We start from the raw sequence: 26,699 nt of genomic DNA on the forward strand, positions 1-26,699 counted from the left end.
ATCATGGATCAGGGCCCATGCTAATTCAGTATGGCCCCATTTTAATTTGATTAGATCTTCAAAGACCTCATTTCTAAATAAGATTACATTCAGAAGAAATGGAGGTTCAACTTAAATATATCTTTTTGGAGGGACACAATTTTACCCATAACAACATCATGTTTCAAATGATAATCATTTCTCAAGGATGTAACAAATAAATCTCAGAACTGGGCCAAGCAAATCCTACTCTCTGAAGCTGAATACACCCTTAAGCTTACCCCATGCTTCTCATTATTGTGTGGAAATATATTTTTCTTCTGTTTCATCAACAACCATCCCACATTCCCATGTAAATTTCCGTATAATAATAAGCCTAGTTAATTGCTGAGAAACTTTCCTAAAAGGATAGGCTTATCACTCATAGACTTATCGTATTTCAGAATGGTTCAGGACCTCACATTAATAATAAACTCTGAATTCCTTCACTGCAGGTATAAATGTAAATTCAATTAATTAAGTATTGACATAATATAATATACAATTTCATTGAAATTGCTCTTATGATTTGATGTTTATTTTGGAGCAGAAGCCCAGTCTTTCCTGTTTACCACTGTTTTGTAGGATGAGATTGCACCATAGTAATGCTTTGGTTCCTGAAAATGATGAGAATAAGTAACTGAATTGTGCAAATACATAATATTTACAAATTTCACAAAGGTCAGTATTTTGCATTCCTTACCCAGCAAAGCAGAGCATGTTTACACTGGAGTGAGGGTTCATGAGAAGATAGGGGCTGATTGTTGGGAAGTGATTAATGCAGAGGTGTGCACCAGCCACCAACTGGGGTTATTAATAAAAACCAAATGAATGTTAAGGGTGGAGGAGAGGGTGTAAAAAGATGCAAAGATGCTCTCCAGATGGTTTTGGTAGCTCTGGACTCAGAGGAGGATCTGGGGGAGACACTGTTCCTATGAATGTGTTGGACCCTCTGCTTGTGCCTATGCAAAGTGTAAACCATGGAGCTGCTCATCCAGGGCATGAGCCCCAAGCACAGAACATCTGCGAAAATTATCAGTGCTGTAAACAGTGAGTTGGTGTTTTTTTTTTTTTTAGAAGATACAGCAAAACAGCATCCATAATCACTTATTTTCCTTCCTCCAATTGTCCTTCAGTCTCATGGGAACTATGATACTTAACAGCATGTGCAGAGTCCAGCAGAGGATATTCAAGGAGCCCACGTACTTTGGGACTTTCTCCTTCAGCTCTGCCTACCTGCAGTTCCTGGGGCTGATTGGGATGGTCTGGAAGACACTCAGGAGGCAGACGCTGCCGACAGACACACCCCTGGCCACTCTGCAGACACAGAAAACAAGTTTACATCCAAAATCATTGAGTGAATCTTTCCACCCAAAAGCTCTGATTGTCTGGGGTATTCCTTGAGAGAGAAGGACCAAGGAGTTGGCTATAGTGAGGTTCTTGAGAATCAAACCTGCGGACCTTAGTGAAGAACTTGATGTCGTGACAAAGAAGAAAGAATTTTCCAGGATTCCAAATATAATCTGTGATAAGAAGACCATTCCTGTTATCAAATCCCTGGAGGACATCCCATCAGTTCTCACTTAGTAATACTTGTCTTCTTACACAGAGTTTCCTCCATGGGGACAGGAGGTGAGGGAGGCAGGCATCATGTTAACTGAGAGCCTATTTTCTTCACTTACCAAGAGCTCCCACTTAGAAATAACTCATAATCATATAGTTACCCTTTTCTAAGTGTTGCATCTCTAACGTCAGGAGAAAGTTCATAACAATCTAAAGACCATGGATGTTTTCTAGAGAAAATTGCCGACTCTCTCATAATCACTGCACACCTACAGAGTTAGAGAACATATTTCTATTCTTGTAATTGATATTCAGATGACCTATTTTGCATGGATTACATGACTTTTTATATTCATTTTACATGTTAATAAAGCAAGGAGTTGTTATTATATTAGCAAATCTCTAGGAATCCTGGAAATTGTTTCTGTCTCTGGCAAGATAGATTGAATAGCAGATTAATTTAAGAACTACAACCCTTAGCCACTGTAAGTATCAGAATTTATCATCACTTAGAATAAGCATCCACAGTCTCTGTCCTGGAGGGATGCACAAAGCCACATAAAGAGGAATCAGTGACTGGTGTGGGGTTGGGGGTCCTCAACCTCCTAAATTCTCAGAGCATGCCTCACGTGTTACTCCTGTTCCTATGCGGCTTTGGAATGGGATGGATTTAAAACCTGGAAGAATCCCTTTTCCAAGCATAACGACCTTCCCAGACCCTAATGGCTTATTCCCATAGAATGAGACAGAAGTGCTCACCCGACATCTTCCCCCTGCCTGGACAGTACACTCCATGTGTTGGGGTCACAACACAGTGTTTACATGGGAGGGAGGACACCAGTGCCCAAGAAAAGGGACCGTGACTCTGTGACCTCCCCTTGCAGTACTGCAGTTATCATCTCACCAGTGACAGCCATGAGAGTGAGGTTCAGGGAGCTGATTATTTTTCCCAATTGCTAATTACCAAGAACAATCACAAGTTTCCAGTTGGCATCCCCCAAAAGAGAAGTAGAATGTTCTGGAGACTCTATTCTTTTACCGTCATTCCCGAAGGCTGGCAAGGTTTCAAATGAAGACTTGCCACAAATGATGACGTTTGGTATTTAAGGGACTGGTAGAGAGGCTCACAAATCACACTGGTTATCTGCTTCCCAGAAAAGTTTTACTACCCCAAATTGAATCATTTCCTAATCTTAAAATCATTAAGTTGTACCATAATTTTAGAGCAGATACATGGAATCAGATAAAATATTACAGAAAAATTTTCAATGAGATGCATATAAAAATTACATAATGTCAATTTAAATCAGAAAAAAATGGATTTATTTAGAACATTAGATTATATGGAAGTTTTCTGGAAATGCATATTTTGCCAATATTGACACCCTCATGGTGAAAGGATGTCTAAAAAGAATAATATCCATAGAAAGAAATCTACAAGAATTACTCTAAAATAAAAACCCTTAAATCATATAATTTAAGAGGCAGATTTTAAAATTTCTTTAGCTATGTGCTAAGCCAATGCAACTTAGTGAATTCAAGGGTAAGGATATGGTTGGCTGGTTTGAAATTATTATGTACCCCCAGAAAAACCATGTCCTTTAATCCTTATTCAGTATAGCTGAGTGAGAGCTCTTTGATTGTTTCCATGAAGATGTGACCCAGCCAACTGTGAGTGGTAACTTTGATTAGATGGTTTCCATGGAGATGTGTGTCCGCCCATTCAAGGTGGGGTTACTTACCAGAGCCTTTTAAGAGAGAACCATTTTGGAAAAAGTGTTAGAGCCACTATAGCACACACAGCCAGAGACCTTTGAAGATGCTGAAGGAAAATGCCCCCACGGAAGCCTTATGAAACAAGAAGCTGGGAGAGAAAGCTGGCAGATGTCACCATGTGTCTCCCAGCTGAGAGAGAAACTCTGAGTTTCAATTGACCCCTTCTTTGGAGTTAAGGTATCTTTCTCTGGATGCCTTAATTTGGACATTTTCATGTCTTAGAACTCTAATTTACAACTTAATAAATTCCCTTTTCAAATGCCATCCTGTTTCTGGTATATTGCATTATGGCAGCTTACAAACTAAAATATATGGTTACTCAAGTTCTCCACATTTGCCTTTTCTGAATTTTCAGTAATGAGTATTTTTTTTGTAATGACTTATGAAATATAAATTCAGATTAAATATGTTTTTTTTCCTACAAACATATCAACGTTTGATCCATAGCTACCATGCATTGGCCCTTAATTTCCATGGTGGGGATTATAGGCATGCTTTGGATAGACCCATTACACACACACACACACACACACACATATTTACATGTTCTCTTAGATAGAAAAGCACACAAATACATGCACACCTTCTCACTTAAATATAGTTATATACACTCACATTTTTACACACACACAAACCAATATTCACTTTTCCTAACTACATTTATGCACATTTTCACCACAAGCAAATGCACATTGACATTTATAATGACTAGGCTGACATGCACACACTGATTCACAAAGACATGATTACCTGATATTCACACTCACAAAGCCAAAATGAGCTTGGACACCTCTATAACACATTCATATATAGGAGAGTAGTGGTAACTCAGAAATTCCTTAAATATATAGTACTTACCACCCTTAACACTCCTTCTAAACGTTCAACAGCTAACAAAGACACCATAGGTATACCTCAGAGATAAGGAAAGTTCAGTTCCAGTTCACACAATAAAATGAATATTGTGGTCTCCCAGTGCATATAAAATTTATGTTTAGAATACTTCGTACTCTAAGTGTGAAAAAATTACATTTGTAAAAACAATGTACACACCTAAATTTAAAATGCTTTTTTATTGTTAAAATATGCTATTATCTGAGCCATCAGTGAGCAAAATCTTTTTGCTGGTGGAGGGTCTTGCTGTGATGTGGTGGCTACTATGCATTCAGAGCGGTGGCTACTGAAGGCTTGGATGCTGGTGGCAAGTTTTCAGTTTCTTGAAATAAGACATCAAGGAGGTTTGCTGCATCAATGACTATTCCTTTCATGAAAGATTTCTCTGTGACATGTACTACAGTTTGATAGAATTTTAACCACAGTAGAACTTCTTTCAAACCTGAAGTCTATCCAATCAAAACCTGCCACTGGTTTATCTAGTAAGTGGATATATTCTTCTGTACCCTTTGTGGTCATTTCAATTACTTTTACAGCATCTTCACCAAGAGTATATTTCATCTCAAGAAACCACTTTTTTGCTCACCCATTAGAAGTAACTCCTAGTCCATTCACATTTTTCATGAAATTGCATCAATTTAGTCACATATTCAAGTACCAGTTCTAATTCCAGTTGTCTTCCAATTTCCACCACGTCTGCAGTTACTTCCTCTACTGAAGTCTTGAGCCCCTGAAAGTCATCCAGAATGTAAGGCCTGGCCCGGTAGCCTCTGGCTGGAAGGCCCCCACTGGAACTAAAACCCGTGAACATCCGGGCATACAGCTGTTCAAACTCAGCCAATCAGGACCTGCCCTGACAAACAAAGGCCCCCCACTGCACACAGTCCGTAGCTATGCCCACTGCACATGGCCCGTAGTTATGCCCCCCAGCCAAGGCCCATAGCTATGCCCTCAGCCCTAAAGCGCACGAAACTCCTAACCTACCACAGGAGGCCCCATAGGCATTGTCAGCACCCCCACTAGATAGCCTATATCTAGCCCCGCTGCTCCTAGGGGGGTGCGACTTCCCCGGCCCACATCCTGAGCACCCTGACATGGGAACCTTGCCCTGGGACAATAAAATTTTTTAACTCGGACTCAGTTTCTCTGATTTTTCAGTCAGCTACCGTCTAAAACCTGATGCACAACAGATGAAACCAACTTCTTCCAAACTCCTGTTGATGTTGATATTTTGACCTCTAATCATGAATCATGGATGTTCTTAATGGCATCTAGAATTTTGAACCCTTTCAAGAAGGTTTTCAATTTACTGTGCCCAAATGCATCAGATGGAAGCCATAACCTTACAAAGTGTCTTTCTTAAATAATAAAACATGAAAAATAAAAAGCACTCTTGAATCCATGGGTTGTACAGTGGATGCTGTATTAGCAGGCATGAAGAAAAAAAGACAGCATACCCCATCCTGGAACGGCTGACTGGCTGAGAGAACCGGCTCCGGTGAGATCGCCGAGGGGCGCGGGCTTCACCGGGCGGGGTGGCAAGCGGCTGGAGTCCCTCCCTTCCCCCTTCCCGGGCCGGCTGGGAGAATTGGACAGGCGGTCCCCTCAAACCGCTGCAGCTGGGGCCCACACCACGTGCGGCCCCCTGGACCAACTGAGAGAATTGGATCGGAAATCCCCAGGCCGCGGAGAACGGTGATGGGGGGGGGCCCTTCCAAACACGTGACTCCCTAGGAATGGTGCACTCTCCAGGGCCGCGGTGGCTGGCGCCCTCCCGCCATGCTTGGCACCCCGGGCCAACTAGGAAATTCGGACCAGTGCTCTCCCGGGCTGCAGCGGCTGGTGACACTCCCCGCGTTCGGACCCCGGGCCGCTTGGCACTCTTCCAAGCCGCTTAGGCTGGTGAACCTCCCCTACGGCGAGAGTTTTCCAAAGATAAAGGACCCACAGCACCTTTTACTGGTGGGACCCACAGACAAACGTGTGCCACGAGCACCACCTACTGGGCAGGATAAGAAAAAACAGAACCCAGAGATTTCACAGAAAAATCTTCCAAACTGTTGGATCCAACACCCAGGGAAATCTGTCTAAATGCCCAGACACCAGCAGAAGATAACGGATCACGCTAAAAAAATTGAAAATATGGCCCAGTCAAAGGAACAAACCAATAGTTCAAATGAGATACAGGAGCTGAGACAACTAATGCTGAATATACGAACAGAAATGGAAAACCTCTTCAAAAACGAAATCGATAAATTGAGGGAAGACATGAAGAAGACATGGGCTGAACAAAAAGAAGAAATAGAAAAACTGAAAAAACAAATCACAGAACTTATGGAAGTGAAGGACAAAGTAGAAAAGATGGAAAAAACAATGGATACCTACAATGATAGATTTAAAGAGACAGAAGATAGAATTAGTGATTTGGAGGATGGAACATCTGAATTCCAAAAAGAAACAGAAACTATCGGGAAAAGAATGGAAAAATTGGAACAGGGTATCAGGGAACTCAAGGACAATATGAACTGCAAAAATATACGTGTTGTGGGTGTCCCAGAAGGAGAAGAGAAGGGAAAAGGAGGAGAAAAACTAATGGAAGAAATTATCACTGAAAATTTCCCAACTCTTATGAAAGACCTAAAATTACAGATCCAAGAAGTGCAGTGCACCCCAAAGAGATTAGACCCAAATAGGCGTTCTCCAAGACACTTACTAGTTAGAATGTCAGAGGTCAAAGAGAAAGAGAGGATCTTGAAAGCAGCAAGAAAAAAACAATCCATCACATACAAGGGAAACCCAATAAGACTATGTGTAGATTTCTCAGCAGAAACCATGGAGGCTAGAAGACAGTGGGATGATATATTTAAATTACTAAAAGAGAAAAACTGCCAACCAAGACTCCTATATCCAGCAAAATTGTCCTTCAAAAATGAGGGAGAAATTAAAACATTCTCAGACAAAAAGTCACTGAGAGAATTTGTGACCAAGAGACCAGCTCTGCAAGAAATACTAAAGGGAGCACTAGAGTCAGATACAAAAAGACAGAAGAGAGAGGTATGGAGAAGAGTGTAGAAAGAAGGAAAGTCAGATATGATATATACAATACAAAAGGCAAAATGTTAGAGGAAAATATTATCCAAACAGTAATAACACTAAATGTTAATGGACTGAATTCCCCAATCAAAAGACATAGGCAAATGGATTAAAAAACAGGATCCTTCTATATGTTGTCTACAGGAAACACATCTTAGACCCAAAGATAAATATAGGTTGAAAGTGAAAGGTTGGGAAAAGATATTTCATGCAAATAACAACCAGAAAAGAGCAGGAGTGGCTATACTAATATCCAAGAAATTAGACTTCAAATGTAAAACAGTTAAAAGAGACAAAGAAGGACACTATATACTAATAAAAGGAACAATTAAACAAGAAGACATAACAATCATAAATATTTACGCACCGAACCAGAATGCTCCAAAATACGTGAGGAATACACTGCAAACACTGAAAAGGGAAATAGACACACATACCATAATAGTTGGAGACTTCAATTCCCCACTCTCATCAATGGACAGAACATCTAGACAGAGGGTCAATAAAGAAATAGAGAATCTGAATATTACTATAAATGAGCTAGACTTAACAGACATTTATAGGACATTACATCCCACAACAGCAGGATACACCTTATTCTCAAGTGCTCATGGATCATTCTCAAAGATAGACCATATGCTGGGTCACAAAGCAAGTCTTAACAAATTTAAAAAGATTGAAATCATACACAACACTTTCTCGGATCATAAAGGAATGAAATTGGAAATCAATAATAGGCGGAGTGCCAGAAAATTCACAAATATGTGGAGGCTCAACAACACACTCTTAAACAATGAGTGGGTCAAAGAAGAAATTGCAAGAGAAATTAGTAAATACCTCAAGGCAAATGAAAATGAAAACACAACATATCAAAACTTATGGGATGCAGCAAAGGCAGTGCTAAGAGGGAAATTTATTGCCCTAAATGCCTATATCAGAAAAGAAGAAAAGGCAAAAATGCAGGAATTAACTGTCCACTTGGAAGAACTGGAGAAAGAACAGCAAACTAATCCCAAAGCAGGCATGAAAACAACATTAATCTCATTGTATATCTCTATCAGATTTATTGAGTAACCATATGCATTGTCAATGAGGAATAATATCCTCAACGGCATGGTTTTTCTATCTGATCAGTAGGTCTCAAGAGTGGCCTTAAAATATGCAGTAAACATACTGTACTTAGATATATTCTCATCCAGGCTTTATTATTCCATTTCTAGAGCACAGGTAGTGTAGATTCAGCATAATTCTTAAGGGCTGTAAGATTTTTGGAATAGTGAATGAGCATTGACTTCAACTTAAAATTACCATCTACATCAGCCCCTAACAAGAGTGTTAGCCTATCCCTAGAAGTTTTGATGCCATATTGACTTTCTCCCTCTAGCAAAGACAGTCCTAGATGACATCTTCTTCCACAGATGCCTCTTTAGTGTATATTGAAAATCTTTTAAGTGTAGTCACCTTCATTAATGTTCTTAACTGAATCTTCTGGATCACATGCTGCAGCATCTACATCAGCACTGGCTGTTTCATCTTGCACTTTTATGTTATGGAGAAAGTGTCTTGCCTTAAATCTCATGAATGAACTTCAGACTTTTCTTTTGAAGCTTCCTCACCTTTCTCAGTCTTCAAAGAATTGAAGGGTCAGAGCCTTCCTCTGGATTAGGCTTGTGCTTAAGAGAATGTGGTGATTGCTTTGATATTCTATTCCAACTACTAAAATCTTTCTCCATATCAGCAACAAGGTTTTTTTGATTTCTCATCATTTATGTGTTCACTGATGCAACAATTTTAAGTTTCTTCAAATATTTTCCTTTGCATTCATGACCTGGCTAACTGTTTGGTACACGATGCCTAGCTCTTAACCAATTTCTGTTTTTTTTATATTCTTTCCTCACTAAGCTTAGACATTTCTAGTTTTTTTATAAAGTGAGAGACATACATATTTTTCTTCCAGAACTTGAACACTTAGCAGTTATTGTATGGATATTAATTGGTCTAATATTGAGATTGCTGTGTCTCAGACATTTGGAAGGCCCTAGGAAAGGGAAAGGGAGGGAGAAACAGTTGATCTAATCAATGGAGCAGTCAGTACACATGCAACATTTATTGATTAAGTCTGAAAATATATATGGGTACAGTTTCTGGTATATCCAAACAATTACAATAGTAACATCAAAGATTACTGAACAGATTACTGTTGTGTAATAATAGATTTGATAATGAAGAGTTTAAAATATGTCGAGAATTTTCAAAATGTGATAGAGAGAAAATGAGCATGTGCTATAGGAAAAATGTTGCAGATAGACTTGGCAAAAATCTTTGATGTGTAAACTATGCAATATCTTCAATGTACTTGAAAGCAAAGAACAATAAATTGATGAATATTGTGTGCATAACGTGCAAAATTTAAGAGTAATTTAGAGCCTTGCCATTTTTGGTCAAGGTATATGGTAGAAATTTATAGTGTTAGATGACTGACAGTGGATGGAATATGGGGCAAAGGGAAAGGTGAGGCAGCAGAGATCTTGTTCATTGTAGAATGTAGGAGGAGTGGGTAAAAGAGGGTTAGAATGTACACAATGGTTAGAGTTGCAGTGGGGTCGATGTGGAACAGAGTGAAAGAAAAATGACTAAAAAGGCAGAACAATGGAAGCTGAGATTTGGAGTTAGAACACCTCTGGCCAAGGAAGCAGAGCCACACGTTTGTGGAAAAGGTGAGTATGTCATGAAGTGTGCAGAGGGCTGACCTTCCACCCCATTGGTCAGGAAGAGTGTTACCACCCCAGGGCTGTCAGAAACCTGGGGGATTGAGGCAATCCTTGGACCAGCCCAAACTTCAAAGTGGGTGGAGCACATTTCCTGGTGATTGAAGAAAGTTTGGCTACTACCTCACTATTTTAAGGTTGTAGAACATGTGTCCTGGAGATCACATAGAGTCTGGCTCCCACTCAGATGGTAGAGGAGAGTAGGGCTGAGAACATGGCCATCTCCCCAATGTTTGGAGATGTTGGATCCCTAACCTCAGTGCCTCAGTGTTTCAAGAGAATAAGGCTGCTGTGCAAGCCCTTGTGAAGGGTGGGACTGTTGCTCTTTCAAACCTGAAGGATAGAATGTCATTCTATATATGACACTCAGATTTGGAAATCTAACGAAGTATACCTTGCAAATTTTAGGAACGATTTTGGTATGGTAAGCAGTGTTTTCCTATCAATATCTCCCTATGGAAATGAGAATGCCCACTGTGTGTCTGTCTCTACTTTGTAAATTGGAAGCAAATAACCTGCTCTAAATTTCACAGACCCACAACCAGAGAAGAATATTGCCCCCATATAAAACACATATGTAACTGATTGTATTATTTGCTTTCTATAGGGGAACAGAACCAACAGGAGACACCTGTAAATATAAGATTATCAAAGTGTCTCATGCATCCATGGGAATGCAAGAGTCCAAATTCCATAAGGCAGGCCATGGGCTGGCAACAATGATGAAGGTGTTAGATGAATTTCAAAGGAGATGCTGGCTGGCTGAAGTAGAAACAAAAATTCTCTTCTGATTCCTGAATTTATGACCACTCCCTTTAAAGCCTCCAAATGATTGGAGTAAATGCAACTGATTGGACCATTTCATTGTGGGAGATGCTCCAATTAGTTGATCATAGATGTACTCAGCTGTAGATGCAATCAACTGGCTGAGATTTAATAAACCAGACTTTGATTTATGAACCAGCCGTGAAATATCCTTGTAGTGGTGGATAGGTCAATATTGGTTTGACTAGACAACTGGGCATTAACATGCTAACATCTGACCAAGTTGACACATGAACCTAACCATCACATTTATTTTGATGACACTTTTCATTTCACGTTGTTACTGAAATTATCTAAGACTTTCTGTGATATTGTAATAGAATGAATGTATTTTGCCAATGGAAAGAACATGTCTTTTTGGGGTCCAGATGATGGATTGTGTTGGTTTGAAGCTGTTGTGTACCCAGAAAATGCCATGTTCTTGTATTGATTCCTGTGTGTGCAGACCTGTTGTGGATGGAATATTTTGGTTAGGTTAGTTAGGCTGATGTCACTCAATCCACTCAAGGTTGGTTTTAATCCTTTTCACTGGAGTCGTTTATAAGAGGACAAACAAGATTAAAAGCTGAGAAAGCTTAGATTGAAAACACCCAGAGAAACTAGGAGAGGATCTCCAGGACATAAAGAAGGCACTACAGTCAAATGCAGAAAGCAATGAAACCTGTGGGCAAAGGACAAGCACATGCTGGCCGTGTGCCTTGCCATGAGACAGAGTCACCTCCAGAGGTCCTCGTTCATTACCCAGATGTGTCTGGTATCTTTCCAAGCCAAAGTCTGCAAATACTTTCATTAACCTCCCCGCTATGTGGAACATATCTTCCCGGGGAATGAGTCTCTTTGGTAATGTGGTGAATGACTCTCAGGGATGAGCCTGGCCAGAGCATCATGGGATTGAGAAAGTCTTCTTGATCAAAAGTGGGGAAAATGAAACAAAGTTTCTATGGCTAAGAGATTTCAAATAGTGCTAAAAGATTATTCTGGAAGTTAATCTTGTATAAGCTTCAGCCAGATATTGCATATTGCCACAGTATGCCAAGCCCCAATCACCAGGACTCATGAAACCCTAAGAATACCTGGGCTCTATCTAAAACTGTTCAAAAGTTTTTGTTAGTAAGCTTATTTTTTCAGAAAATTAAGGCTTTCAGATTGTTCCTTTGCCACATAAGACCTAATACCCACAGGTACCAGACTCTCCAAGAACATACTCAGTTTCACTCCTCTTCCTCATATAGTTGACACCATTTTTCATCACGAAGCAGTTAAAATTGTAAAGGGTCCAAATATCACTGAAGATTGAGAGAATTTTCAAATTAGAGGGAAAATGTGTAACAGATTTTAGGATTGAACAAATGATTATGTTTATTGACTCCTTATATAGATATTTCTTTTTAGTTTCTAGTGTATTACAATAACTAGAAGGAAATACCTGAAACTGTTGACTTATAATCCAGCAGCCTTGATCTTTGATGATGATTATATAACTATATGGTTTTTATCATGTGTCTGTGTGATTGTGATAATCTTGTGACTGACAACCCCCTTATCCAGTGTATGGGCGGATGACTAATAAAATAATATTTTATTAGATTAATAAAATAAAGACAAAAAAAGAGGGGATAAAGGTTATGGGATTATATGGGTGCTCCCTTTATTATTAATTTTATTCTTTTGGAGTAATGAATAGGTTCTAAAATTGATTGTAGTGATGAATGCACAACTATATGATGATACTGTTACCCATTCATTGTATATTTTGGATATGTTATATTGTGTTTAAATATACCTTTATGAAATTGCCTAAAATATAAAAAAGTAATTAATTAATAAAAAAGTAAAGTTGTTTCTTTGCAAATACCAATACAGTTCATGAGTTCTAAACTAGACTGACGAACGATAAAAGAGAGAATAGGGTAATAATTAAAATCAGAAATGCGATGGAGCAATTATTATTGACCACACAAAAATGGAAAAAATCATGAGGGCACTATGAAAAGCTGTATGCCAATTACACCACCTAGATCAAATGCATAAAATCTTAGAATCATCTGAACAATGTATGCTTACTCAAGAGGAAATAATAGAAGACTTCCACAGGCCATTTATAAGTAAACACATTGAGTCATCGAAAACCTCCCCCAAAATAAAAGCTCAGGACTAGAGGTCTTCACAGATTAATTCTACCAGTCTCTTCAAGTAGAATTAATACCAATCCTGCTCAAACTCTCTGAAAATACTGGAGAAGAGAGAACACTCCCTGACTCATTGTATGATACCATCACCCTAATACCAAAGCCAGGTAAAGATATTACAAGAAAAGAAAATTGCAGACCAACTTATGTTATCAATACACATGCAAAAAGCCTCAATAAAATAATTGGAAATAGAAAACAGCAGCATATTAAAAGAATTATAAACTATGACCAAATGAGTTTTATCCAAATGTATGCCAGTGAGATTTACCATAAGAAAATCAATTAATGTAATACACCACATGAACAAAACAAAGGGAGGAAACACAAGATCATTTCAATTGATGCAGAAAGGCTTCTGGCAAAGGGCAACATCTTTTCCTTGTAAAAACAGTCTGAGAACTGCAAACGGAAGGAAACTTCTTCAACATGATAAAGGGCATATATCAAAAACCCACAGCATATATCATACACATTGGAGAAAGACTGAAATGTTTCCCTCTAACATCTTGAGCAAGACGAGGATTTCCATCTGTCACCACTGTTATTCAATACTGTGATGGAAGTTCTAAAGGGCATTTAGGCAAGAGAACAAATAAACGGCATTCAAATTGGAAAGGTAGAATTTGTTTGCAGATGGCATGTTCCTATATAAGGAAATTTTAAGGAGTCTAAAACAAAGCTGCTAGAACTAATCAACACATTCAGAAAAGAGGGTAGGTATATTATCAACAAACAAAAATCACCACTGTTTCTAAACACTAGTAATTAGCAATCTGAGAAAGAAAGCAAAAAGAATTCCATTTGCAATAGCAACTAAAGAATTAAACATCTAGAAATAAATTTAATCAAGGGTGTAAAGAAACTATATCTCCAAACTACAAACGTTTTCTAAAAAAAAATGAAAGAATAGCTAAATAAATGAAGGGACATTAATTTCTCACGGATTGGAAGACTAAGTATTGTTAAGATGTCAATTCCTGCCAAATTATTTGCAGAGTCAATGCAAACCCGATAAAAATTCCAACAGAATACTTTGCAGAAATGGAAATCCAATCATCAAAATTTTTGGATGGCTAAGCATCCCTGAATAGCTGAGCATCTTTAAAAAGAGAGAAGAAAGTTGGAGGACCCGCACTTCCTAATTTTAAACTAGCTATAGTGGTAAAAACAAGCATGATACACTGCACAAGGGTAGACATTTTAACCAATGGAATGGAATTGAATGTTCAGAAATAGACCCTCTTTGCTATGGCACATAGCTATGTCGACTAAGGTTATAAATCATATTGAAAGCTTACCCACAAGGATGATGCGTCAGTTTGCTAAAGCTGCCAGAATGCAAGGCACCAGAAATGGGAGGTCTCACACCAATTGACTCAAAAGCACATTGCAGGAGGTGTAAGGGTAGTTCAGTGGTAGAATTCTCACCTGCCATTAGGGGGACCTGAGTTTGATCCCCAGTCCATGCACTACCCAAAAAACAAGCAAACAAAAATTTCAGCATATGCTGCTTCAAAATTGGAATACTTGCATGAAAAAATAATGAAAATTGATCCTGTCATATAGCATACAAAAAAAAAGCACATTGCAAAGCAACAGTGGTAAAAACAGCATGGTAGTGGCAAAATAATAGATAAAATTAACAAAGGACTCAAATTGAATGTTGAAGTAAAGACCCTCTCATCTATGTAAATTGATCTTTGATAAAGCAGGCAAATCAATTCAACTGGGCAGAGCTGCCTTTTAACAAATGATGCTTGAAGAACTGAATATCCATATCCAAAAGAATGAAAGAGGACCCCAACCACACACACCTTATACAAAAATTAGATCAGAATGGATGAAAGACCTAAATATTACAGCTAAAGTCATATAACTTTTAGAAGAAATATGGGAAAATATTTTAAAATATTGTGATATGAGGTGGTTTCCTAGACCTTTCATCCAAAGTGCAAGCAAAGAAAGAAGAAATAGACAAATGGGATCTCCTCAAACTTGAACACTTTTCCACATAAAAGCACTTTATCTGGAAAGACAGCTTACAATATGGGGGACAATATTTGGAAACCACATATCAGATAAGAGTTTAATATCCAGAATACAAAAAGAAACCCTACAATTCCACAAGAAGACAAATGACTCAATTAAAAACTGGGCAAAAGACATTGACAGACACTTTACCAAAGAGGAAGTACCAATGGCTTTAAAACAAATGAAAATATGCTCAACTTCACTAGGTATTAGGGAAATACAAATCAAAACCACAATGAGATATCATCTCATACCTACTATAATGCCCACAATAAAACAAAAAGAAAAGGAAACTACAATTCCTAGAGATGGTATAGAGTCAACATTCACTGCTGGTGTGACTATAGAAAGGTACAATTCTACAGTTGTTTAGCAGTTACTCAGGAATCTAAGTCTAGAATTGTTGTATAATCTAGCAAACCCATTACTAGTATATTCTTAGAATAAATTATAGCAGAAACATGAATGAGCATTTCCACACTGATGTTTATAGTGTAATTATTTGCAATTGTCAAGAGATGGAAGCAGCCCATATATCCTGACAACCAAACTGTGATATATACATATAGTGAAATATTATGCAACTGTAAAACAGAAGAAAGTCAAGGTGCATACAACAATATGGATGAATCTTGAGAACAGTATATTGAGTGAAGTAAGGCATAAAGAAAAAGACAAATAGTACGTTCTCATTGATACAAAGTAACTATAATGAGAATATTTTGAGAATTACAGTTGAGAACACAGGTTATCAGGTGATAGAAAGAGGTAAAGACTTGATTCTGAAGGACTACAGAAGGTTCAACAGAATTGATTTTAAAGATCCAGAAGCAGATAGCACATTAATATTTGATGGTAACACAATATTATAATTATACTGCACAAATCTAAGTGTGAGCGTGGTTAATAGAGGAAGGCTAGGGTCCTGTATAACTGCAGATACTGTATAAAAACTGGGACTGTATAAAGTACAGTGAAACCTAAAGTGGACAATGATGTCGAATAAATGTGCCAATAAAAAAGTCTTTACTTGAGGGAGAACAAATGAAAGTCATCATTGCAAGGTGTTAAAATGGGATGGTATGTAAAAAAGTATAATTAATGCAAACTAGATGCTATGTAAACAGTAACATTGTAGTGTTCTTTCATTAATTGTAACAAAGAGATTATACCAACAGAAAATCACAGAGGGGAATATAAGGGCAGGATATGGCATTTTTGTTGCAGTTTATCTTCTATTTTCCTTTTCACCTCTTCTTTTTTGTAGGGGAAATGGAAATACTCTCATGCAGATTGTGGTAATAGATGCATCACTATATTATTCAAGGAACCATTGATTGTGAACTTAGGATGGATTGTATGGTGTGTGAATATAACTGTTTAAAAAATAAACAGAAAGATACAAGTGCTGGAGAAGATATGTAGGGGGAGATATACCTAGTCGCTGTTAGGGAAGGAGAATGGTTCAGCCCCCCTGGAGGGCAGTGTCATCGTTCCCCAGGAGGCTCAGTATGGGTTGACATATGAGACAGCAGGATAGTTGCTAGATATATACTTGGCAGAATTGAAAGAAGGGACATGAATAGACATTTTCACATTGTTCTTTATGGTGGCACTATTCACAATTTTCAATGGGTGGCCATGACCTAAGGGTACATCAACTGAAGAAGAAAAGGGTGAACTGTTGTGTATATACATACTGGAATATTGTGGGGCTGCAAGAGGAAGGTGTGTCACATGTAATAGGTGAATGAACCTACAAGACAGTTTATTGAGTGAATTATGCCTGAATAAAGGACAGATATTTCATTTTTTCACTGATATGAACTAAGTTTAATAAGCAAACTCTGAGAATTGATTCAACAACCAAACATATCAGGGGATAGCAGATGGGACTAGATTGGATAGTCGATGATCAAGAAGCATTGAATGTTCAAAAAGGATCATTGTAAAGGCACCTGGACCGTAAGCTCTTGCAGCAGTCACATCTGTTCCAGAATTTTAACTTTTATTTCTAAATTCTGAGATGCTGTGCTCTTTGTTTACAACCCATAGCTCTGTGGAATTTTGGGTGTCTCTGTGATACCTGAGACTCATTATTATAGTTCTCTTGTTCTGATAGTATTACTCAATATAGCAACAGTTAAAGAAACTGAAAAAGAGATGAGGGGAAAGGAATATGGTAAATCAGAATTCATGTTAAAGAATGATATTGTCTGTGTTTTAAAACTTCAATTTTTGTGTGAGACCAAAAAAGGAGGAGACATTGATTTGGTCCAGAATTTTTCTATAGTGCATTATCTAATTTAGTTTGTCTGGTTATTTTAGTTTAGCAACCTAATTACATGGAATGTAGAAAAAGGAATGAGGTCTTGTTTACTTTTACGGGTTAAACTAATACACTGATACATTCCAGAGTATTTGGAACAGAAATATATTTGCAAAGACCCCTGGAGAGAATGGGAAAAAATATAGAGCTATTAATTTTCCCCATCTGAGGATTTCCTCATGTTCTCTCAAGCATTAGGTACTCTCAATTAAAAGGACATGGCCTCAATCTTCAGGCTTGTCCTTATGAAGTAATTCTGTGCAATGTTAAAGCTTAGCATCCTTTTATCTATGACCCAAAAAATATATAAAAAAGTATAAAGAATTAAAAATCTAGAAATAAATTTAATCAGGGGTGTAAAGAAACTATATCCCCACTTTCTCAGATCACAGTGCAATGAAGTTTGAAATCAGTAACTGGGGAGGCTGGAAAACTCACAAATATAAGGGGGCTAAACAACACCATCTCAAACAACCAGTGGTCAAGGAAGAAATTACCAGGGAAACCAGTAAATACATCAAAGCAAATGAAAATAATAACACAAAATATGAAAACTTTTGGAATGTGGCAAAGGTGGTGCTCAGAAGAAAATGTATTGCCTTAAAATGCCTATTTCTTTTTTAAAAAAAGAGAAAAGAGCAAAATCAAGGAATTAACTGTTTACCTGGAGGAACTACAGAAAGAACAGCAAAGTAACCACAAAGCAAATAGAAGGAAAGAAATAACAAAGATTAGAGCAGATATAAATGAAATTGAGGGCATGAAAATAGCAGACAGAATCAACAAAATCAGAAGTTTGTTCTTGAGAAAATCAATAAAATTGATGGGCCCTTAGCTAGGTTGACAAAAAAAGAAAAGATAAGATTCAAAATTGAAGATGACGGAAAGTTCCTTAACTCATTCTATGAAGCCAACATTACTCTAATACCAAAGCCAGAAAAAGGTGCTACAAGGAAAGGAAGTCACAGAGCATCTCTTTCATGAACATAGGTGCAAAAATTCTCAATGAAATACCTGAAAATTTAATCCAGCAGCACAGTAAAAGAATTACACACCAAGACCAAGTGGGATTTATTCCAATTATGCAAGGCTATTTCAAAGCAGTAAAATCAAGTGATGTAATATACCACATCAATACATCAAAGAGGAAAAGCTACATGATACAGAAAAAGCATTTAATAAAATTCAACAACCTTTCTTGATAAAATGCTTCAAAGTGTAGAAATACAATGGAATTCCCTCAAAATGATAAAAGGCATACATGAAAAACCCACAGCTAACATCGTATCTATAGGGACAGACTGAAGGCTTTCCCTCTAAGATCAAGTACAAGACAGGGATGCCTTGTCACCACTGTTATTCAACATTGCCCTGGATGGGCTAGACAGAGCAATTAGACAAGGAAAAGAAATAAAAGGCATCCAATTTGAAAAGAAGAAGTAAGACTTTCACTGTTTGCAGATGACTTGATTCTCTATGTAGAAAATGAAAAAACAAGTACATCAGAGCTACTAGAACTATAGTACGTGGAGGTGGCCTAAAAGTACAGTGACTGGAATAGAAGGGAGAACTATGGTATATACATACAATAGACTATTGACCAGCTGCAAGAAGGAATGAAGTTGTGAGGCATGCAACTAGGTGAATGAACCTTAAGGACTGTATGTTGAATGAAATGTCAGAAACAAATAAGCAAATATTATCGTGCCTCACTCATATGGACTAATTATAGTATAAAAACGCAGTGAATTAGTCAAGAGCATGGGTTATCAGGTTGGGGTCTATTGTAAAGGGTCCTAGATTGTAAGCTCTTACAGCAGTCGCATATATTTACATGTTGTAACTGTTATTTCTAAACTCTGAGATGCTGAGCTGTTTGTCAATAAATACCTAGAAACTTTGGGTATTTATGTCACACCTGAGACTGAGAATTAGAGCCCTCAACCTATGAAAGTCAGAAGTATCCCATAGAGGAACTGTTTAAAAATCTGAAAAGGGAATCTGTCTTTGAGCAGAGATATGAGTGAAGCTGCTCTGGATCGAAATAAGGTAAATCAGAATACAGGGTAAAGGATGATATTGTCCATATTTTAAAACATCAATTTCTGTCTGAGATCAAAGGGAAAGATGTTTATTTGGTGCAAAATTTATATTTTGGGTAGTGCATTTCCTAATTTGACTTGTATGGTCAGTTTAGTTGAACACCATAAGTACATGGAATCTTGGATAGGGTGTGAGACTTTGTTGGTTTGTCCAGGTTAGTGTGATGCCCTGATATAACCCAGAGTAATTTGGGCAGTGAATATAAAGAAGTATTTGCAAGGTCCCCTTGGGGCACTGGGGAGAAAGGAAGAAATATGCAACTTTCCCATTTGGAGAATTTCTGATATTCTCACAAGGACTGGAGACAACCAATTCAATAGGCTGAGACCTTGATCATGGGATTTTCCCCTATGAAACTTATTCTTGTAAAGGATAAGCTAAGACCATTTAAATTAAGCCTAAAAGTCACCCTCAAATGTGCCCTCTCTCACTACGCCAATGTAACAAGTGAATTCACTGCCCTCCCCTCCCCCCACCCCAAAGGAACATGACTCATAGCAGGGTAAATCTCCCTGGCAATGTGGGACAGAAATCTCAGGATGAGCGGGGACCCAGCATAAAGTGATTGAGAAAAACTGCTTGACCAGAAGAGGAAGAGAGCAATGAGAAAAAATAAAGTGTCAGTGGCTGAGAGATTTCAAACAGAGTTGAGAGTTTATCCTGAATGTTATTCTCATGCATTATGTGGATATCCCTCTTAAGTTTATGGTGTATTGGAGTGGCTAGAGGAGCTACCTGAAACTGTAGAACTGTGTTCCAGTAGTGTCATACTTGAAGGTGATTGTGTAATGATATAGCTTTTTCAATGAGACAGTGTGATTGTGAAAACTTTGTATTTGACCCTCCCCTTATCTATGGTATGGACAAATGAGTAAAAATATGGATAAAAATAAACAAATGATGGGGGGACAAAGATTAAAATAAATTGGGTAGCTCGACATACTAGTGTTTAATGAGAGGGTGAGGTAGGGGGTATGGGTTGGATGAATTTTTTGTTCTTTCTTTTTCTGGAATGATGTAAATGTTCTAAAAATGATCATGTTGATGAATACACAACTATGTGATGATATTGTGAGCCATTAATTGTACAACATGTATGGAATGTTTGTATGTTAAGAATGCTTGTATGTTAAGATTTATCAATAAAAATATTTTAAAACGTGTCAAAATGTACTAGAAGTAATAAATGAACACAGAAAAGCAGCAGGATACAAGAACAACATGCAAAAATCAGTAATGTATCTTTACACTAGTAATGAGCAATCTGAGGAGGAAAGCAAGAAAAAAATTCCATTTACAATAGCAACCAAAAGCATCACATATTTAAGAATAAATTTCAGCAAAACCACAAAAGATTTATATACAGAAAACTAAAGGAAATTGCTAAAAGAGACAAAGAAGACCTAAATAAATGGAAGTACACATTGTGTTAATGGTTTAGAAAAATAAATATAGTTAAGATGCCAATTCTATCCCAATTTATTTATTGATTCAGTGCAGTGCCAATTAAAATTCCAACAATTTACTTTGCAGAAATAGAAAAAAGCAATAGCCAAATTTATTTGGAAGAGCAATGTGACCCAAAGAGCTAAAAATGTTTTGAGAAAGAGGAATGAAGTGGGAGTTCTCAAATCACCTGATGTTAAAATATATCACATAGTTATAGTGGTCTAAACGGCACAGTATTGGCATAAAGATAGATATGCAGACCATGGTATTGAATTGAGTATGCAGAAATAGAACCACATATCTATGGACAACTGATCTTTGATAAGGTGGTCAAGCCAACCCAACTGGGACAGAGCAGTCTCTTCAATAAAAGGTGTTTGAAGAACTGGATATCCATAACCAAAAGAATGAAAGAAAAGCCCTATCTCACATTTAATAAAAAATAAACTCCAAGTGGATGAAAGACCTAAACATTAGAGCTAAGAAAATAAAATGTTTAGGAGAAAAGGTAGGGAAATACCTCAAAGATCTTGTGATAGGCACTGGTTTCCTAGACCTTACACCCAAAGCACAATCAATGATTGAAGAAATATAAATTCCAATTGTTGCATACTCATGACTTTATTCTATTCTTACCTCTTACTGTATCAGTTTGTTTATCCACTCACCCACTGCTGTATGTTTGGGCTGTTTCAATCTCTTGGCAATCATAAATAATGCTACCAGAAAACTTGATGTGCAAATGTCTGTTTACATCCCTGGCTTCCATTCCTTTGTATTTATATATCGTAATGAGATTGCTGGATCGTATGGCAATTCTGTACTCAGCTTCCTGAGGAAATACGAAACTGCCTATCAGAGTTGTTGAACAATTCTACCTCCTCCAATATAATGGGAAGAAATATAAATGGGATCTCTTCAAAATTGAACACTTTTGTGTATCAGAAGATTTTCTCAGGAAAGTAAAATGGCTGCCTATGCAATGGAAGACAATATTTGGAAGCCACATATTGTATGGCTTTTAATATCCAGAATATATGACGAGATCCCACAACTCAACAACAAACAGACAGCTTAAATAAAAATGGATGAAAGACATGGACAGACACTCTTCTCAAGAGGAACTACAAATGGATCAAAAACATATGAGAAAATGCTCAACTTCACTTGTTTAAGGGAAATACAAATCAAACCCATAATGAGATATCATCTCACACTTGCTAGAATGGCAATTACAACAACAAAAAAATCACAGAAAATTACCAAGTGCTGGAGAATAGGTGGAGAAAGATACACTTATTCACTGTTGGTGTGGAGGTAGAATTGATCAACAACTCGGGTAGGCAGGTTCGTATTTCCTCAGGAAGCTGAGTACAGAATTGCCATATGATTCAGCAATCTCATTATGAGATATATATACACAGGAATTTTCAACTCCTTTGGGAATATAAAAAGGAGTGCAATTGCTAGATTGTAGGGTAGGGTATGGCATGCTAGTCAAACTGCTGAACTGTCTCCAAAGTTGTTGTGACATTTTACACTCCCATACATGGGAGTTGTTTATATGTCAGATGTATATAGTCTTTATGATTTCTTTTAGGAAATATCCACTACTGATGAACAATCTAGATTTTTATTTGCTTCACAAATATGTTATTTCACTTTAATTATAAAAAGATATCTTTTTCAGGTATAGAATACTAGAACATCAATTGTTTTGCATTTGTTTTTCACATTCTAGTTTCCATGTTTGCTGTTGCTAAGCCACTCATTTGATCCCTTTTTCTCTCTCCAGGTTTTATCATTTAACTTTGACTTTTCTTTTTGTATTGCCAGTAATGTGTGAATTTAGTATTTATTAGATTATCTGAATCTGCATTGCAGCATCTTTAACTAGTCTGTAAAATTTGCAAATATTATCACCCAAATATAGTTTTTCTTTCATTCTCTTTCTCTTATCCTTCAGAAATGCTAATTAATTTTATGTTAGACTTTCTTACTCCACCTTAAATATCTCATACAAAATATTCGTTTTTTTTTTTTTGCATGGGCAAGTACCAGGAATTCAACCTGTGTCTCCAGCATGGCAGGTGAGAGCTCTGCCTGCTGAGCCACTGTGGCCCACCCTAGACTTTCCATTTTTAATATGAGGTGTCACTATGATAAGTTCTGCATAAAACATTTTGTGCTGTAGAGCAGTTCATTTCTGATCACTCTCCATAAGCTACAATAAAGTCACATGGGGACACTTACCATCAGTAGAGGCAGGAAGTGTAGACAAGTCATGTAGTCATTCCAGACCAGATGGTTCCCTCCTGCATTCATCTTCCTTTGACCATGGAGAATAGTGGCCCGAGGTCAGGTTTATGGTTCATGGATTCCAGCTAAAACTGTCAAGGAAAGCTTATGTACTTCTTATATGATGTGTCTAATATCTGTATTTGACCAAAACAATTTGGGTCTGTTTTATAGTTTCTAATGAAATAAAACTTATTCTTCTACCATGAGTAAGGTACAAAGGATATAACATACACAATCTTATGGTAGAACAACGTGCCATACAGGTGTTTTCTCACATTCTGGAACCAGGAATGTTGGGATCACTGATCATAGACCGGTATTCAGACAAGGCAAGACAGGAGTTTACTCAGCCCTATACACACTGATCAACAACAAATGGTTTCATGGAAGGTCAAGTTTAAGTGTCTTCTACCAAAGGAATTTTAAAGAAACACTATATTCTCATTTTAAGTTATGTTGAGGTTTTCCTTGAAGGAGTACTATGAAAAATCAAAGACATAGTCTTGGTGATAAATATCTTGGGTTGAGACCCAGTATTAGTATCCTGGGCAACAAAGTATGGGGTCAGTCTCAAAGTATGCATCATTAATTTCAAATAAATCTTGCAAACTCCCACATCGAGGTGTCCCATGTCCTCTACATTATCCAAGTGGAGGAAAGTCTGCTACCTCTTGAATCCTGGCCACGTCCTTTACTTTCCTTTATTTTTACATCCTCTAGAGGTGCCCAAGACTTTTGGGCTTACAGCCAGCTACTGATGTGTATTGTCTCTTGTTGATTCATAAGTAACTTCTCAGAAAAGATATTTTCCTTTCCTTAAAATTGCCATATTTTCCTGAACTAAAGCATCAGCTTTTGGAGTTCACCCAAGTTCTTCCCCTTGAAATTTTGCCTTTCCTACATATCACACACTTATGGCTATTCCAAGAGGTAAATGCACATCAGTAGTTTAATGGCAGCAGAAACATTTTCCTTGCCACTACCTTTTTCTATAACTGGAAAGTATAATTTTCTATTTCACTATAACGTTTAGATATGTAGAGCTGGAGTGCTTAAACCTCCAAAATCCTACATACACTGATTCAGATACCCCTTCATCATGTGAAGCACTAATTTTCTTCATAAATACCACAGGCTTTCTTCATTTTTCTATCCATTCACCATTGTTCATAGTTCATGGTCTTATTATGAGACCAACATTTTTTTTGTCCAAAAGTTCCTACTTTTGTTGCATCCATTTCTGATTCCTCTATTCATACCTTTATGATATTCCTTTTATAATTGATTAATTATAACATAATTAATCTGATTAATGCAATGGGAACATTATGGTTACAGACCTTTAAGAATTTATTTCTTACCTTTGGATCTGTGATCATTCCATTGAATTTTCATGTTACTCAATGTGGAAACTGACACACACATTTTATGGTAACATGAGCTCCTGAAAGAGCAATGAGCTCTCCTGCTCTGTATACACTGGCCTCAGATATCATGTGGTCTTGGAAATACACCTGGTCAAACAAAAGTGAAGAGAGTCATACAGGAATCATCTCCAACATGAAACAAAATGGTAGAACTTTGCAGAATTGGAATGCAGAATGTGTCTCTTCATAATTGGGTGGGGAGACATATGAATATAAGACTATAGAATAACCTAAATTTGAGATGGAATAAACTCCATAACATATATTCTTATACATAGAGATGGAGGCACAAAAGGAAGGCAAAAAATTATGAATATCACTGCATAAACATATCAAAATGCTTGGTTAAGATCTTCCATAATTTGGGTGTTTTAGTAAAACCATAAATGAGTTATCCTACTCTCCTGTCATCATAGCTTCCTAACTTCCAAACTGCTGGCTCCAATTGACTTCCCTATACTCATAAATATTTTATTACTCACCAATTCCTTGGAGAATAGAATTCTTCAGTGTCATGATCAGTTCTGAAATTTGTTGATGCATGAACAGAAAGTCTGGGGTCTGGGAGACAAACTCTCTGAGAGCTCATGAAATCTTCTGCTCTGTTCTTGTCTTTTCTCCTAAAATTCATGTCTTCTTTGCTCATGTGGTTGCCACAGGGAGAAAGACTGAATGAGACCTGAATTTATGCCTCATATGCAACAGATAAAAGGCTGTAGAGAGGACAGGTAGAAGTTAATTCCTGTCTCTCTTCTCAGTGTGAAGCTGAACAACCATGCATGAATAAGAATCTAATGCATTTCCAAGAAAAATGTGAAAACTCAACCAGCATTTTCTCCTGTTCCCAACAACTCAGTCAGTTGCAAGCGGAGAAAAAGGAGAATCCCTGAGATAACTGTTAGCTGTCTGATGGTCAAGGTTTGAGAAATGAGGAAGGCTCAGATAAACAACTTAGTAGTAAGGTTGTGGCATTCTTCATGACCTAAGAATGTCATTTTTTCCTTGTAGATCACTGGATCTACAAGCAACCAGAACTATCATTCACATACCAGGATTGTTGGGAAGTTTGAAAAGCACAATTACAGTCTTACTTTTTACTTTGTGCCTTTTCAACTCCTATGATTTTTATCCTATTTCCTGAAAACTTCAGATTTGCTTCTTTCAGATTTTGCTACTGTTTTTTACAGTTGCAGAGGGAGAATGGAACCATGGACATGAAATGTTGGTTGGGAGAGTGAGAAGACAATGATAAATGATGTGGAAATCAACATTGCTAAACTTCAAAGTCAGCAGGAATGGCTTCATGCAAGTCTTGCTCATACACCTCACAGTTCTTACAGTTCTCAGTAAATTAACAGGATTAATCTAAGTAACTGAGACTCTCTTAATGTCACTCACCCACAATCACACAGAAAGAATGTTTAAAATCTGGATTCCAAACCCTATTTTGATTTTTCTTTTTCAGTAAACATTTGTGTAGGGTGGACTTTTGTATGGCAGCATTTGGATGAGGGGAGCAAACGCATACTACAATGGATGCCATTTACCTTGGAGCCTAGGAAGGCAAACACTGCTTACAACGCCACCACTCTCGAGTTATTAGGTGAACCTAAGTGTGTACAGGACTCTGCTGGACCAAAATAGAGTAAGAGAGAGTCACTTTAAAAAGAAATAATGTAATGAGGCATGTGTTGTGTTTACATTATGATTGCTTGCTTCATAGCAACAGTTTATTGGCAGACGGAATCTGAGAGTCAAGGCTGTATCTGGCCCCAGAACACAGTCTCCAATCAAGTACTTGGAGAAAAATCAAGAAATGCTCCACGAGGTAAGAACCCCATGACAGGCCAGCAGATAGCTGGCCAGCTCTGGCAAAGTGACCAGCATATTCTGGAACCCATAGCAGTTCTGAGAATATGAAACTGAAAGC

The 26,699-nt window shown here is 37.5% G+C and overlaps 1 long non-coding RNA gene across 1 annotated transcript; it reads right to left on the minus strand.

Moving 5' to 3' along the window:
* Nucleotides 1-26,699, minus strand: LOC143664868 (uncharacterized). The gene is made up of 3 exons (XR_013166639.1): nucleotides 24,704-26,699; nucleotides 23,295-23,431; nucleotides 1-1,335 (listed from the first exon to the last, which is right to left on the minus strand). It is a non-coding gene; the product is annotated as an uncharacterized LOC143664868 (long non-coding RNA).

The sequence above is a fragment of the Tamandua tetradactyla genome, chromosome 20, assembly GCF_023851605.1.
Source record: "Tamandua tetradactyla isolate mTamTet1 chromosome 20, mTamTet1.pri, whole genome shotgun sequence".
NCBI lineage: Eukaryota > Metazoa > Chordata > Mammalia > Pilosa > Myrmecophagidae > Tamandua > Tamandua tetradactyla.